Source organism: Curcuma longa, chromosome 3, assembly GCF_044706935.1.
Source record: "Curcuma longa cultivar G26 ecotype Majalengka, Jawa Barat chromosome 3, ITB_CL_G26_1.1, whole genome shotgun sequence".
NCBI classification, from domain to species: domain Eukaryota; kingdom Viridiplantae; phylum Streptophyta; class Magnoliopsida; order Zingiberales; family Zingiberaceae; genus Curcuma; species Curcuma longa.
The window spans coordinates 16,783,730-16,799,402 of record NC_133863.1 but is presented as its reverse complement, the minus strand read 5'-3'; the positions used below and the strand labels follow the sequence as shown (position 1 = coordinate 16,799,402).

Below are 15,673 nucleotides of genomic sequence, written 5' to 3'. Positions count from 1 at the left end.
TGTTTATTGCTTGAAATGGATGTGTTTACATGAGTTCATGGATTTGTTAGCTTGGTTATTGAATTGATCATGTGAGGTATTGCTTGATGTATAAGGATAGGATTGGTCATTAGTTGTGGATTAAAAGCATGCTACATGTTGAACTTGTGTTGTTTGGAAATGTTGTGAACCAGTTACATGTATTGGGAGTGTGGTCACTTGTGAATAGTTGTTGTAGAATTGATTTGTTATGAATAAGATGTTGTGAAATTATGTTGTGTTGTTCTTTCGCCACATACTTGACAAAAAGGAGCCATCATAAAATAGAAACCCGGCTAACAAAACCTTTAAAGATGGCTAAGTAAGATTGCCTGGCTTGCGAGGAGGCTGGAGCTTTACTAACAAAAGACAAATCAGGGTGACACATTGGAACAAAGTGACAAGAAGAAAGAAAACAAATAACAAAGGTTGGTTCAGGCGGCAAGAGGATTTTAATATGCCAACATTCCTCTTGAGCAAGAACTTAAGATGAAATGATGTTGGAGGTAGACACGTCTGATGAGTCAGACAGTCACTTAAGATGAAATGGTGTTGGAGCTAGAGACATCTGATGAGTCAGACAGTCATTTAAGACTAAATGGTGTTGGAGCTGGAGACATCTGATGAAGTCAGACAGAGTAGATGAAGCATGTTGAGCTGAGAACGGATACTTGCACTTTTTGCTAACAAGGATCAGTGATATAGCTGCATGATTGCAATGAGGCAACAAGGATACCTATCTGTTCTATGCCCTCATCCACCACAACCACCTCTCCATACTCCGCCACCATCAGCAACAAGATCAATTGATCACTAATTATAGAAGTCCTAGCAGGCAACATTGCTACATGAAGTACACAAGATTAGGCTATCGGTGTATTGATATGAGCTGGAACCCATGAAGAGAAGGATATAAGCTAAATGAAAATCTTTGCACTAAAAAATTACATATTTTACCACTGATAATGAAAAATATTAATAACTCCACCTATGGTAAATAAACTCCATCATAAACAGTCCCAAGTTCAGCTAAAGGAGGAAGGTTGCATTAGGTTGTCAGTCAATGTAAAACATAGGCAAATATTATGTATGAATCTATCAAACTATTGTGCTAATATTACGTTATTTCTCGAAAGGAATGCATTAAGACTCAACTGCAACGTCTCAACAAGCGCCACTATATTTCCATAAGAACTTAAATGTAATATTAAATATGCAAAAATTCTCACATACTATGTTGGATAAGATGATAAGTATACCGATTGTCTTATATGTGAAACATATAGCGCAGAAACACTAACTGCAAAGCAATGGAGGTAGTAAATATAATTATTATGATAATATTTTGTATTTACAAGAGATAAAATGTGTACGGGAGAAAGCAAAGATGATACTAAGGTTTTAAGTTATGATGATATACTAGAAATGAGAAATAGAGTAGATATTGTTGTAGATACTTTGTTAAGGGATGAAATAATAAACATAATTAAGAAGAGAGATTTTGGAAAAACCTAGATGAGTTAATATAAAAAATTCTCAAAAAGGAAATCTAAATAAGCATGTAGGAATAAGAAATGAAAAACTATGATAGGGTGCATGGGGGTTATATTTTGGAATAAGAAATGAAGAAAAAAAGTAAATTGGATTTCATGATAACGTACAAACTTATAATAGCTAATACATTTTTCAAGAAGAGAGCCTAGTTACATTTAAAAATGAGAATAATAAATCACAATCGATTTTCTTTTGGTCAGGAAGAGAGATAGAACAATTTATAAATATTGTAAAGTTTTCCCTAGAGAAAACTTAATCACCCAACATAAGTTACTAGAGCTAGATATGTGTCTCAAGGATAGTATTGGTAGAAGGAAAATGTGCATGGCTCCTAATATCAAGTGATTAGAATTAAAGAATGTGAAGTAAAATATCTTTAAAGAGAGGATAGAAGAAAAGTATTAAACAAATACATAGTGACTCGACTACAACATGAAATAAAATGACATCGAAAATGATAACTAAGAGCGTACTCGGTGAGTCAAAAGGAAAACACCACTAATAAAAAATCTTAGTGGTGGAATGAGAAATACAACAGAAAGTGATGAAAAAACAAGTAGCATATAGGTTAAGAATGAAGAAAACTTAAAAAAGTGTGCAATAGCAAAAAAAAGCAATGAGTGAAGCCAAGATTAAAGATCAAGAAAGCAATGAGTGAAGCCAAGATTAAAGCTTTCGTAACACTTGTTAGTTAAAATGAGAAAGAGTGATAGAAAATGATTAAATAGCTTACAAAGTTATATTGAAGACCAAAGAGTATAAAATTGTATGAATTATAGAAGCATGAGTTTGATATGTAATACCATAAAACTTTGAGAAAGAGTGATAGAGATAAAAAAAAATAAGACCAAAGTGAAAACCAATTTGGATTCATGCATAAAAGGTCAACAACAAAAGGTATACATCTTTTTAGACAACTGATTGAAAAGTATCGGGGAAAAAAAATGTACACATGATATTCGTTGATCTAGAAAAAGTTTACAACAAAGTCTCAAGAAAAATTATGTGCAAAATTCTAGAAAAAAATGTTAGCACAACGTATATTGAAATAATTGATATGTATAAGATGTAATGACAAAGGTAAAGACTACAGGCAGATTAGTCGAAGTGTTTCCTATAAAGATAAAGTTATATCATGCATCAATTCTAAGTCTATATCTTTTTATATTAGTCATGGATAAACTCATTGAACACATCCAAAATGCATTACCATGGTACATGTTTATAGATGACATTGTTTTGGTCGTAAGACTTGTGAGAGAATAAATGATAGACTCAAATCTTGGTTGGAAATATCAAAAAAGATTTCAAGCTTAGCAAAGTAAAGATAAAAAATCTTAAATTTGTTTAGCAGTAGCAGATGTAGCAAGACAATTATTAAGATTGAAGATAATAAATTATTTGTAACTAAGAGTTTTAAGTATTTATATTCGTTTTTGCAAAAGGATAAAAGGGTTTATAGAGATGTTTTACATATGATACAATCAGAATGGTTGAAATGGAGGATGACGTATGATATTCTTTGTGATAGTAAGATACTTCTAAAACTTAAAGGGATATTTTATAAAATGACGATTAGACTTATTATGTTATATGGAATTGAATGTTGGACTATGAATCAACATACAAGCTAAAGATGAGAGTTGTAGAGATGAAGATATTAAGGTGGATATATGGACATACGAGAATTAACATATTCAAAAATGAGAACATTAGGAAAAAAATGAGGATTACATCTATTAAGGGAAAACTCGAGTGGTGCCTTTAGATGGTACAAGTTTGTCCTTAGATGACCAATAAATTATTGATTTAATTAGGCAATGTAAGACGATAACAAATATGCATATTAATCGAGAGAGAGGAAAACAAAAAAACCTTAATTAGCAATAATAAATAAAATAAAATTTATTTAAATATAAATGATGATATAGTAGAAGATCAAGATTATTAGCATAGGAAGATCAATATAATTGACCTCACTTAACGAGATAAAGACTTGGTTGTTATTGTAGAAAGAAATATTAATATAGGCTCAATTCATCTCATTGCTCTTTTCGAATAGCAAAATAGTCTTAAATAGAAAGCTACCTAGTTGCAATGCAACAATCTTAGGGTGCGTTTGGTTCAAGTTATGATATATAACCTTGGTTATGTGATTACCAGGTAATCACATAACCAAGGTTATGGGGCATAAAACATAACCAAATGTTGTTTGGTTTACTTTATTTATTTAGAGGGAATAAAACATAACCAGTTTTATATTTATTATATTAACCTTCATTCAATTATATTTTAATATAATTCATTAAATGAATAAGTATAATTTGTTAATTTTATTTTAATAAAATAATTCATTAAAAATAATTATTTTAATAAAAAAAATTCATTAAAATAATAAATATAATTTGTTAATTTTATTTTTTAAATTTTAAAATAAATATATATATTAATAAAATAATTATTTTAATAAAATAATTCATTAAATTAATAAATATAATTCCTTAATTTTATATTTTTAAATTTAAAATAAATTTATATTTATTTTAATAAAATAATTTATTAAAATGATTATTTTAATAAAATGATTATTTTAATAAAATAATTTATTAAATTAATAAAGATAATATGATAATTTTATTTTAATAAAATAATTTATTAAAAATAATTATTTTAATAAAAAAATTTATTAAATTAATAAATATAATTTGTTAATTTTATTTTTTTAATTTAAAAAATATATTTTTAATAAATTAATTATTTTATTATTTTAATAAAATAATTCATTAAATTAATAAATATAATTCATTAATTTTTTTTAAATTTAAAATAAATTATTTTTTAATTTATAAATATTTAAATTAAAATTTATTGAATTAAATAATTTAATTTTAATTAGATTTCATAGTACCTTTTAATTGACTTAGTTTTAAAATCGGAGGGTAATCATGGAAAAAATTTCGTTAACCTCAGGAATCGTAGAAAACTTTAGGCTGCCAAGGTAATCACATTACCGGATTATAACTCATTTGCTGATGTGGCGGTAATGTTGTATTACTTGGGAATCAATCATAACCTGAACCAAACAAGGTTATCAACGATAACCTTGGAGGCTTGGACAGATAACCAAGGTTATCAATGATAACCCCCAACCAAACACCCCCTTAGAGTAAAGGGCATAGGCTTAAGAAACATTACTTTCTTGAAAGTTTAAGCGTAGAGATTATCACATAATCTTTTCTGACTTATAAAATGTTATCACAAAAATAATATATTAAAACTTAGCAGTGTCACTTTTACAAGAGACCTTTTATCGAAGTGGCTTAGAGGCATGCAAGGAAGGGCAGAGGAAGTGGCAGTAGGGAAGGAGTAAGTTGCAACTACTAATATTAGAGACTTCATCCACCCCTTTCACTCATGACAAAGGCCTACTCTTGGAGTTGAAAACCAACACATATTTGCTTAAATGTAAATTTTTAGGAGCATCCATGTCAAGAGCTTAGATCCATGACATCCAAGCCTGAGAACTATAGGTCACAACATGGAGACATTGGAGTAAAGGGACAAGGTGGTGCTGACACGTGAGCTGTGCAGCTACAAAAAGATGTGGAGGAGGAGGAGTTGACGATGGGAACAGTAGCAATGGGAAGGAAGTACAATACAAGATGGATGAAAAATAATGGGATAAATCTTATGTAATAGAACATTCCATATAGAGAGACAAGAGGCTATGTACAGTACATCATGAGAATGTCTTTCTAAAACTAGTGTAGCTTGGATAACAACAAAAAAAATTAAAAGTATAAAAAAAAGTGGTGCTAATGCCTTCATACATTCATGGTAGAATATTTCTCAAAGAGTAAATGAAAGACCAACCTCCTAGACGTTCAGCAACAGCACCAGTAACCATGCCTCCAATCATATCTACCACAAGGACATCTGAATGAGCGCCTACATTAGCCATGCTAAGGAGGAGAGAGAGTGTGTCCACTCGCAAAAATCTAACAGTGAAGAGAATCAAAGTAAAAAACTCAACTAAGAATAATTGGCAACTGTTAGTTGAATATGTGCTAATACAAATGGATAGGCAATGCAAAGAATAATCTTGTGCAAAAAGAAACATTGAACAGATGCAAAAACTGGTAGCAATCATGGAAAAAAACTTCTTCACACAAGCATGGATAGAGCAAATTGCAAATTGAACTTCAGATAATTGTTTAAGTGTGCAAAGAAATAAAATTAAAGTAATATGATCCACAATTCTGTTTTCATTTGATAAATGAAAATCGCTTCACATAAGCTGTTTTTTTTTAAACTAAATGAGACTAACAAAACGAACCATTCTAGAAGAAGAAGCCATGAGAATCCCATTCACTTCCAAAGCAATACAAATTTTTTGAAACTATATAGCAATTTCTATTTTACCTTTGGTTAGGCTACGCCATTGCAAATACTGACTCACATTTTAAGAAATTATTCAAAAAAATTAAAAGTATGATGGGTTGCCCCAATAAATAGATTATTGAATGGGCAAACATGTCCTAAATGTTGGGATTTAAAAGTAGGTTTATTGTAAATTTTGGTAAACAAGGATGACATGAAGAAATCTATATGACGCTACACACCTACGAGGTTGTTTTCTTTTGCATGTCTAGAATTAAACATGTCAAAACGAGTTAACTAGGCCCAGGCATGTGACTCCAGGTTGGCATTGGCTGCCAGGCACAGATGAGAGCCCAGATTAGACATGCCTAAGCCTACTTTAAAAAATAATAATAATATAAAAGTAATAGAAATATTTTTTTAGAAAATATATATATTTGATATTTTATAAATATTTTTAGATATTTTTCTATTTTAAAATTTTTTATTTTTGTATTTTTTTTCTTTATTTTTTTTATTTTTAAGTATCTAAGCCAAGCCTGGCACGCAAGCCGTTCACAACTCAGGATCGAGTGCTTGGCTCAGCACAGTCCAAAATTGGGTGCTTGGCTTAGCTTCAAGCCAAGCCACCACCGTTCGCCTCGCCGCACCGTGGAGGTCGAGCCCAAAATGACACAACTATTGTCATGTTGTATCGGGCACAACTGGTCGTAGCACGTTGAGTCACACACAACCCAACCTATTTTACACTTCTATCTTGAATCCACCTAATTTCCTGTGCTATCAACAATAGTACAAGTCATTCTAAGCGTAGGTATTGGGTATCTCAAAATTAGTAAAAAAAATGGAAAAATAAATAGGACTATTTGCTAATAATTGTATACTCATCAAATAATAATTGAATATAATAAATAAATAAATTAGTAACAATAGTTTAAATATTTAATAATATTTGTTCTTATATTATATTTTTAAATCATTCAAATTATTGTTAGTAATTTTTCTAGTATTTTAATATATTATTGTTTTAAACTATCCTCTTGCCAAAGGCAAGGTAAGATTACAATGGATCCTTTCTTCGGAATGGCGGGATATATTGTTTTAAACTATCCTTACTAGATTAATCAAATATATATATATTATTAAATATATTTGCAATATCAAATTAATAACTATAACTTTTAATAATAATAATAATAATTAATGAATTATAAAATCAGATTCACTACACAATTTTGTTAATTTATTTAATCGTACAAAGCATTAATTGTTTGTTAATTATTTGAAACTATCCTCCTGATTTTAGTGTTACTTATTATTATTTTAGTTAATTTTAAAGTATTAATAAAACCTAATTCTTTAAACCCTATCCTTATGCAATCTTTGAGTCCAAGACTGCTACCTCCACCTCCAGACCATATCTCCCACAAGACCTGACAAGATTAGGTCATCTTCTACCTCCCTTCTTCCTCTATTGACAAGTTAGTGATCCTCAGCCTTCCTCTCTCTTGTTGCACGTGTTTGAAGGTTCATTTTTCTTTCCAAGTTTTATATTAGGCTGCTTTTTGCATTAAAATCACCCTTCAAATGTCTACCAATTCCATCGCTTTCCAGCGTCTTTCCACTCATTCCATGATGTCTTTTCACTTAATCTAATGATTTTTTGTATGATGTCCAAGAAAGTGGACGAATTCATATCAGCCATGGTCAATTCCATTCCAACTCAGTTGGCCAAGTTTTCCAACTATGTAATGCAGTACTCATCTTGAGATAATCAGAACAGTAGAAAAAAGTCAGTCATGAAATGATTGACTTCGCCTAAAAGCAAGATATTCCACATATATATGAAAGAAGTTTACCTGGCTCAGATAATAATTACAGCATGAAACCCCACACAGTCCCACTGTTACAGGCAAATGATTGGGAATTATATGGCTTAGATGAGTAATCATCATAACTGGGTTTTACATTTGCACCAATTGTAGGGCCTATCATGTTAATAAGACAGTGCTATTGGGCAGGCAATTATACATGGCATAATAACAGGTTTAGGCTTAAGCAACAAGCCTGATTAAGTGTTTGATTGGAAAGGACTGCATGTGATGGTGCCACTACCAACTTACTGGGTTTCACAAGCTACCGATATGGAAAACATTGAGCTGCATTGGACAGACCTTAACAAGAACTTCGAGCCCTGGGCAGTGGAGATTGTAATGCCCCCAATATAGTCTCACAATGGAAAGTTGTGGACGCATGAGGGGTTTATAACTTTGGTTTACACATTCTGTGTCAATGGTTGAGATTACAAGTTAAAACTGCCAATGTTGATCCCTAGCCTAAATAAAAAGGATGGCAAAAGTGTTAGACTTTGACAACATAAAATGAGTCTAAGCTCTACAAGCATAGTTCTTGACTGCATGAAATAATTAGAATTCATATAGCTGACCCTGAACAGAAGAGACTAACAAGATTTGTTGTGGGTTGGGTTTATCAAGTTAAGGGGGCGGTTCACTCATTTGGGTGAAGTATTATATTCATAGCAACTAGCCTTTAAATAAGAGCATTAAATATAAGCACTATCAAACAAGGTTAATTTGATGATACACATTCTTGCCAATGGGCTAATGGTGATTATTTTCTTGTTAGATTCCTGAGTTGTTTTCTTTCTACAGTAGATATTAACAGTTATATTAAGACATAAAAAACATGTTCTAAGAAATGTATCCTCAGGAATGTAAGCCCATCAATTGTATAGTTAGACAAGTTACACAATGAGACCTAAGGGCAAAAGGGGTATAGGGATATGAACAGAAAAAACTCTCATTCACACAACTATAAACGATTTAGGATATTTGAGCAAACAAAGCCATTGGCTGATTACTCATTCCAAAAGTTCAAGCAATTATGAAAAGAACCAATCTATATATTTATATTCTCAATAATCTACCTTCATGTGTAGATGAGTAACTAAGTATACTTAGCTAGGCTAAACTCAACTCATGATTTGATGGGATATTATTATTGTCATATGTAGCACCTACAAGACCATCAGTACTAATACTATTTTAATGTTTATAGGTTAACCACTTAATCTAGAAGTTCAAGTTGATCTATATGTTTATATCATTAATGTGAAAATTACTATTGTCATAGCCTTCTGTGGAGTACAATGGAGGCATAAGATTCATGTAGCCAACCCCAAGCAATTTTGTCTAGCATGCCTTGATGATTATGATAATCTATAAGGATATAAATAGTAAAAAGAAAATAAGAAACAAAAGTGGCTCAATTAAATGACTCGTTGTAATTAGAAAGTGTGTGGAGATGAGTAAAGAGTTTGATTATCATGAGTAATATTTTTATTCCTGAAATATGGAAATCCACTTTTAGATAGGCCATAACAACATGATAAGCAGTGATCATGATCTAGAGGTGAAACTATATAGAAGCATTTCTAATGAAGAAACATCACTCCTCTATTCAAGTAAATGCAGAATAAGATTTCTAGTTTAACTACTAGCCAACTAAGTCATGCTAATAACTTTAAATATGTCAAATTTTGCTTTGTAAAAAGGGGGCATGAAGCAAAGCGAGAAAACAAGCAAACAAATAATGTTGATGCCTAAGGCAAAAGCGTGCTGATTAACAAACTGTTGCACTTATCCATTCATAGCGCAGGTAGCACTATTGGAAAAGAAAAAAGTTGAAAGGCAACAAGGTAGCATGCTTCCCTTGAATCAGATTATGATCAAAGATTTGTTGAAGCACCCAATTAAGCAAACACCTAGAGGGGAAATTGTAAAGAAGAAAAGAAATACCCTATTCGAGCAGGAAATTTCTTGAAGTATGTTTCACATATGCTGCATCATAACAAAAGAAAAATAAATTAGTACATATAATTCCGATCCTAGACTCAAGTTGCAATTTAGCAAATGAATCACCTCCGAGCAGATGGTTTCCTTAAGAGTACCTTTGGCGCATATTTCTTTTGTTTCTTGCGTTTGTACTTCTCCTGCATATAAATTGATCAATCTGATCAACTCATAATCTTTTCATATTTAATAAATCTAAGAAGTTTAGTTCTTTACCTGTGAATACACAGTTTTTTTCTCGAATGTTGCACTATTAGAAATAAGAGCTTCAACAATTTCATCACCGGTAGCACCATTTCTACATTAGCAGAAGCAAATGACAGTAACATATAATCGTCAATGTCCATAAATATTAATCAATTACAAGCAAGAAAGTACAGTAAAATTTAATCAATAGGCACTATATCGCACAATCTAAATGTCAATGGCCGCTGTGCATAATGCACCATACTAGGTCAAGCAAATAACAAGGATTGACTAAAGCAAAACTATATGCATGCTACAAAAAAACCGATTAGGCACACAGTCACCAAATAGTTTTGATGAATTGAGATCATGACAAAGAGGATAGAACATGATCATACAAAGAAGAAAATTTCTTGCACCATAGTTTTGATGTTTGTTTCTGGTTTTGAGTCCTACACTATTTCGAAGGAAGAATTTATGATTGAAAACAGTAATTTTCATTGTTTGCTAAAAAATACTGAGTTCATCATCAAAACTAGAACAACAATATCCATGACCAACCCAGACAAAGGAAAAGAAGCCTTTTGGTAAGACTTAGAGGTATCAGAATAGGAAAAATAAAGTCTATAAGCGCATTGCAGATATAAAAAAGGCAAAGTAAACCTTTATGTGATTTCATCATCTGAAGCATGAGGCTAGCAGAAATTGATTACATCAATAGAGTTTATATCATTTGCAACATCTAGTAGCAATTGTATCATGCTGATGGTCAAGAAAGTGGAAATCACACATGCAAGTCATTTACAAATTGAATAATGTGATTGTCTTGTTGTGCTCCATATTTGATCATCTCATTCAGTAAAGATTAAAGACCCCTTGAGCATAGCATGTGTACATCATATTCTGCATTGCTACCTCTTAGCATTAAATTATACAATCAATATTAATCCATGTTGTATGAAAAAGAGTGTATGCCAAGAATCACCCATATAAAGCTTGAAAACTTTTATTCTTTTTAGGAAAAAAATACTATGGCATCTGACTGATCTAAATGAAATTCATCCCTTATTAATTAGCCAAAAAAAATACAAACTGTATACCTAATGTTGATTCTGTCTACAGAAAGGATAGAAAATATAAATAAACAACATATCAGAAAAAAAAAATAGGGATAACTAACCTCCGCATTGCATCTATATCATCACTAGATAAATTTTGGGCAGTATTATTGTCAATTAATAGTCGGTTATCTCTTGAATCTTCAGCTATGCTCTCCTCCTCAATTGCTTGTAGAGCATTATCTGTAAAAAGAATGTCGATTGTGATAAGCTATCATCTTAGACAAGCCAACAAAAACAATCAATTGATTATGTTCACCATGTTGTATTTCTCATAAAGACAACTCGATTGCTATGGCTATGGACATTAATAGCATTTCCAGAAAACATATAAAGGTTAATCATTCTAAAAGGCTTTAGCGCAGAAGTTAATGGCCAAACCATAGGAAACATGGAAAACATCGAACAGTTTATCTAATCAACAATTCCAACTAAAAGAAAACATTATGTTCCATATTTAGTGCATTCTTTGTTTCTAATGCAGTATGACAAATACATGAGTTACTCGGAACTGGAAGAGCTCGAAAGCGTCTTCCAGCAAGACTATGCATTACAACATTACAGCCAATTCCAAGCTTATACTAAATTGGAAGTCGAAACCAAAAGCTAACAAACACAATGTTCGGCAAAGTTGAGCAAAACTAAGATTTTATCAATTGCATCTTTCTTGATTCGAACTCATGTTAATGTGGACCAAAAGTTGCACCAACAAAAATTGTACGTAATCTTTCCATGCCTATGGTCCAGCCTGAATAAAGCCGATTAATAAGTCTGGACCACAGGGGACTTGAAAATTTAAATTCATTGTCCAAATGTAAATTCAAAATACTTTGTTAAGTAACGACTACGGAAAGGCAAAGAAAGTCGTACAACATACAGAAGCGGTAATCAATAAAAGATATAGACATCATTGCAGACGTTTATCCAAGGAAATGGTAGACCTGGCATGATAGTATCATGGAAAAACAAACAAACAATAAACCACAAGACAGGAACCACAGACGCAAGCGGAGAAATCTTGCGCCATCGAGACAAACAAAATCGTTAATTTTTCACACGCACAAACGAGAAAGCCTACCGGAAGCCCCAGAGGTGGAGTGAGAACAACGAGACAGGCACGGTCCACCGGGACCATTCCCAACACGAAACAGAGAGCCAAACGGGCAACCCAACAACGGGCCGAGCGAGCATTTCTTGTTCCCAATTTTAAGAGTCCTGTGGAGCCAAAAACAGAGAAGAGAAAAGATCAGGAATTTGCAAGGACCTTAAGGAAGAAAATGCTAAGGCTAAAGGGACGAATAAGAGTCCTATGGTGCCAAATACAAGGGAGAGAAAAATTGAGGAATTTGCAAGAACCCTAAGGAAGAAAATGCTAAGGGTAAAGAGACGAACGCGGCGGGAGAGAGGCGAGCGAAGACTAGGCGGTCACCGTCGTTGATGTCGAGAAGAACGCTGCAGCCCTCCCAAGTAGTTTTTGGATTTGGCGGAGGAGAAGTAGCCGCTAGGTTCTGGCACTCAGCGGCAGGCGACGGCGACGGCGTCGGCGCTGCGGTCTTGGGCCATGAAGGACGGCAGCGACGGCGGTTCCGCTGGAGTTGAGGTTGCAGTGGAGGTTGGAAAAGGGTTTTAGGAACCGACTGCTTCATGGGTCGTGGGTCGTGGGTCGTGGTTGCTTTTCGGGTTCGATGAACAAAACTCCGATAATTGGGCTAGTTTTCTTTTAATCGTTCTTTTAAATCATTTTAGATCAATTTTTAGAATTTTATCGGAGTCTAAATATTATTGTAGATATTTTTCTAAAATTTTTACCATCACAAACATATTTCAGAGCAGGAATTAATCCTTACAAATAATAAATTATTTTTACCGATTAAACTTACTAAATAATTTTATAATGATAAATTATTTAAGGCCACACGAATGAGTTTTAGACATTTGGCTTTCTTTTTTATTATTTTTTAATCTTTATACATTTAAGTAATTGTCTATAAAAATTTGAATTCAATTATTGCCCAATCATTTTATTTTTTAATAATCTTAATCTCTCCTTAAAAATAAGATAAAAATAAAAAAAAGTATCTAAAAATAATTACATGACTAAAAATAAGAAGAAGAAAAAATAGTACATTTCATATTCATTCAAATTATTTAATATGATTTTAAAAATTTTCTAAACTTTATTAAACCAAAAAATAAAATGTAAAATATGCTACATTTTTATTATAATTAATTTTTTAAAAATTGTATTATATATTTCACTGCTCAACTAAATTTTAATTTAAACCTTAGTTGAATAGAAAATAGAGCTAGTAAAACAAACTAAACCACTAACTTTTTAAAAATGATCAAAAAGTTTTTGAAATTCCAAAATATTCAAAATCATAATTAAATATTAGAAACACTATAAGAGGATTAGTAGAAATATCCTAATGCTTACGTGTTATGATAACTATAAATATCAAGGTTTAAAATCTCGACCCGTGCCGAGGTTTCGGACCGGAACGATACAGTTTCGGTATCGTATCGTATCGTGCCGTGCCGATATAGTTTCGGTACTTTTTTATTTATATATATAGTAATTATTAGATAAATATGTTTATTGTGTATAATTTAAAAATAAATTGTATATTGATTTGATATAAGTTTGATCATTTTAATATTATTAAACAAAAATAAATAAATGTATTTTTCTTTAAAGAAAATTCATCTATCAATAACTCAAATTATAATTGATAATTGATACATCATACATCATACATCATACATCATACATCATAATAAGTTACCTTACTAATACCAAAAGGAGTGACGTGAATCAGATGGAAACATTGGTTCTTGCAACATTCTACTTAGATCAACTCCATAGTTCTCCAACGCCCAGATTAAATAATCATCCCATGACATGCAATATTGATATTGATTTCTCCACATGTCCATCAGCATGTCTCGATTCACCACTGGAAGTTGGACTTGAACTGACACCACTGGAATCGGAACGGGTACAGGCACAGGATAAGGATAAGCATACGCCCCTGAACTCTGATATGATGGATCACCATAAGATGTATCAGAACTATAATAAGAAGGTCGTGAGTATGATGAACTTCGATCAGAATCAATCTCAGCTAAACTCTCCCTCATATCTTGATAATTATGAGCTTCCTTTTGTTTGTCAACTTTAGATCGGCGTCAATACTGAGTCATAATAGTTCTACCTCCATGATCCTCATCTTGAGTTGCATGCGTGTAATCTTGCTCACATGTCCAAGGCTCCGGTGCTGGAGTAGAGGGAACATAAGTTTCACCATCACCAGATGCATCACCACTGTTATCACTTCCATGAGTACTTGCACTGCTATCGACATCACTATCATCATTTCGAATTTCTCGTCGGACTACAGTATCGGAAGGTGATGATGTTTCATCACTGTCATCATGTTCTTGCTCATCAATTGCTTCGAGTGGATTTTCCCTAATTCTCAATTGACCCCTTTCCTTAAAAGTAGAAGTTGTAACTTTTCTTTTCTCTTTAGTAAGAGTTGTAGGAGCTTTACCTTTGCCTTTATCCACAGATTTTGGTTGAGTTTGGGGTTGGGATGTTTGAGAACGTCTGGGTCGAGATCCAGAAAATCGAAAATCTTGATCATCTTCTTCCTCATCGATATCTCCTCTAGTTTGCATATTTTCAATCTGTTGAGTAAGAAATTCAGATGGTCGTGGTGGGTCTCCTGCTTCATCAAGTAATGGATTCTCAGCTTCAACAGCGCTCCACCAATCCATCATTGGATCATTCTCAGTTTGGACAAATCCAATATCAAATGGGTCTACATCACCAGACTCTTGTTCTTCCTTCTCTTCTGTTATGGCTCTTAGTTGAAGACGCATATTATAATGAACATAGACCATCTTCTCCAAACGACGATAAGAAAGACGATTTCGAACTTTCGTATGAATGAGGGAGAAAGTTGTCCAATTTCTTTCACAACCACTTGAAGATGTTGTTTGTGAAAGAATCCGTACTGCAATCTTTTTCAAATTTGGAGTTGATCCTCCAAATTGTAACCACCATTCAGCTGTAAAATAAATAAGAACAAAATTAAAATAATATTTATATTTATTGACAATAATTACTAATGATTTTATTATATTTACCTGCATCCATTTTATATCTGCATGACACAAATCATCACTAAAAGAACCATATGCCTCTCGAAATAATCGACTTTCATTAATCGCCTCAGTAGCTAATTGTCTATTTGATTGTAGTCTTGATATTACATTTCTGAGGGCCGCTAATAGATCTTCATTTGTGCCAAGATTATATCGGTATTGATATGCCGGATTGAGATAATAACCTAAAATAATTAAACATATATAACTATTAATAATAAATATTAAAAATTCTTTTATCATTAAAAAATACGCACCTGCCAAATGAATATATTTTCCCATTTGATTGTCCCATCTTGCAGTGATTATATCAACATAAGGTTGATAGTGGCATTCGTGTAATTTCAGTGCTTGAGAGGGAAAAGAGAGTGGTTG

The 15,673-nt window shown here is 32.3% G+C and overlaps 2 pseudogenes; both read right to left on the bottom strand.

Moving 5' to 3' along the window:
- Nucleotides 1–612: 612 nt before the first annotated feature.
- LOC141823790 (uncharacterized) lies at nt 613–12,691 on the bottom strand (annotated as a pseudogene).
- A 1,227-nt stretch (nt 12,692–13,918) lies between these two features.
- LOC141825727 (uncharacterized) lies at nt 13,919–15,619 on the bottom strand (annotated as a pseudogene).
- Between the last annotated feature and the right edge of the window lie 54 nt (nt 15,620–15,673).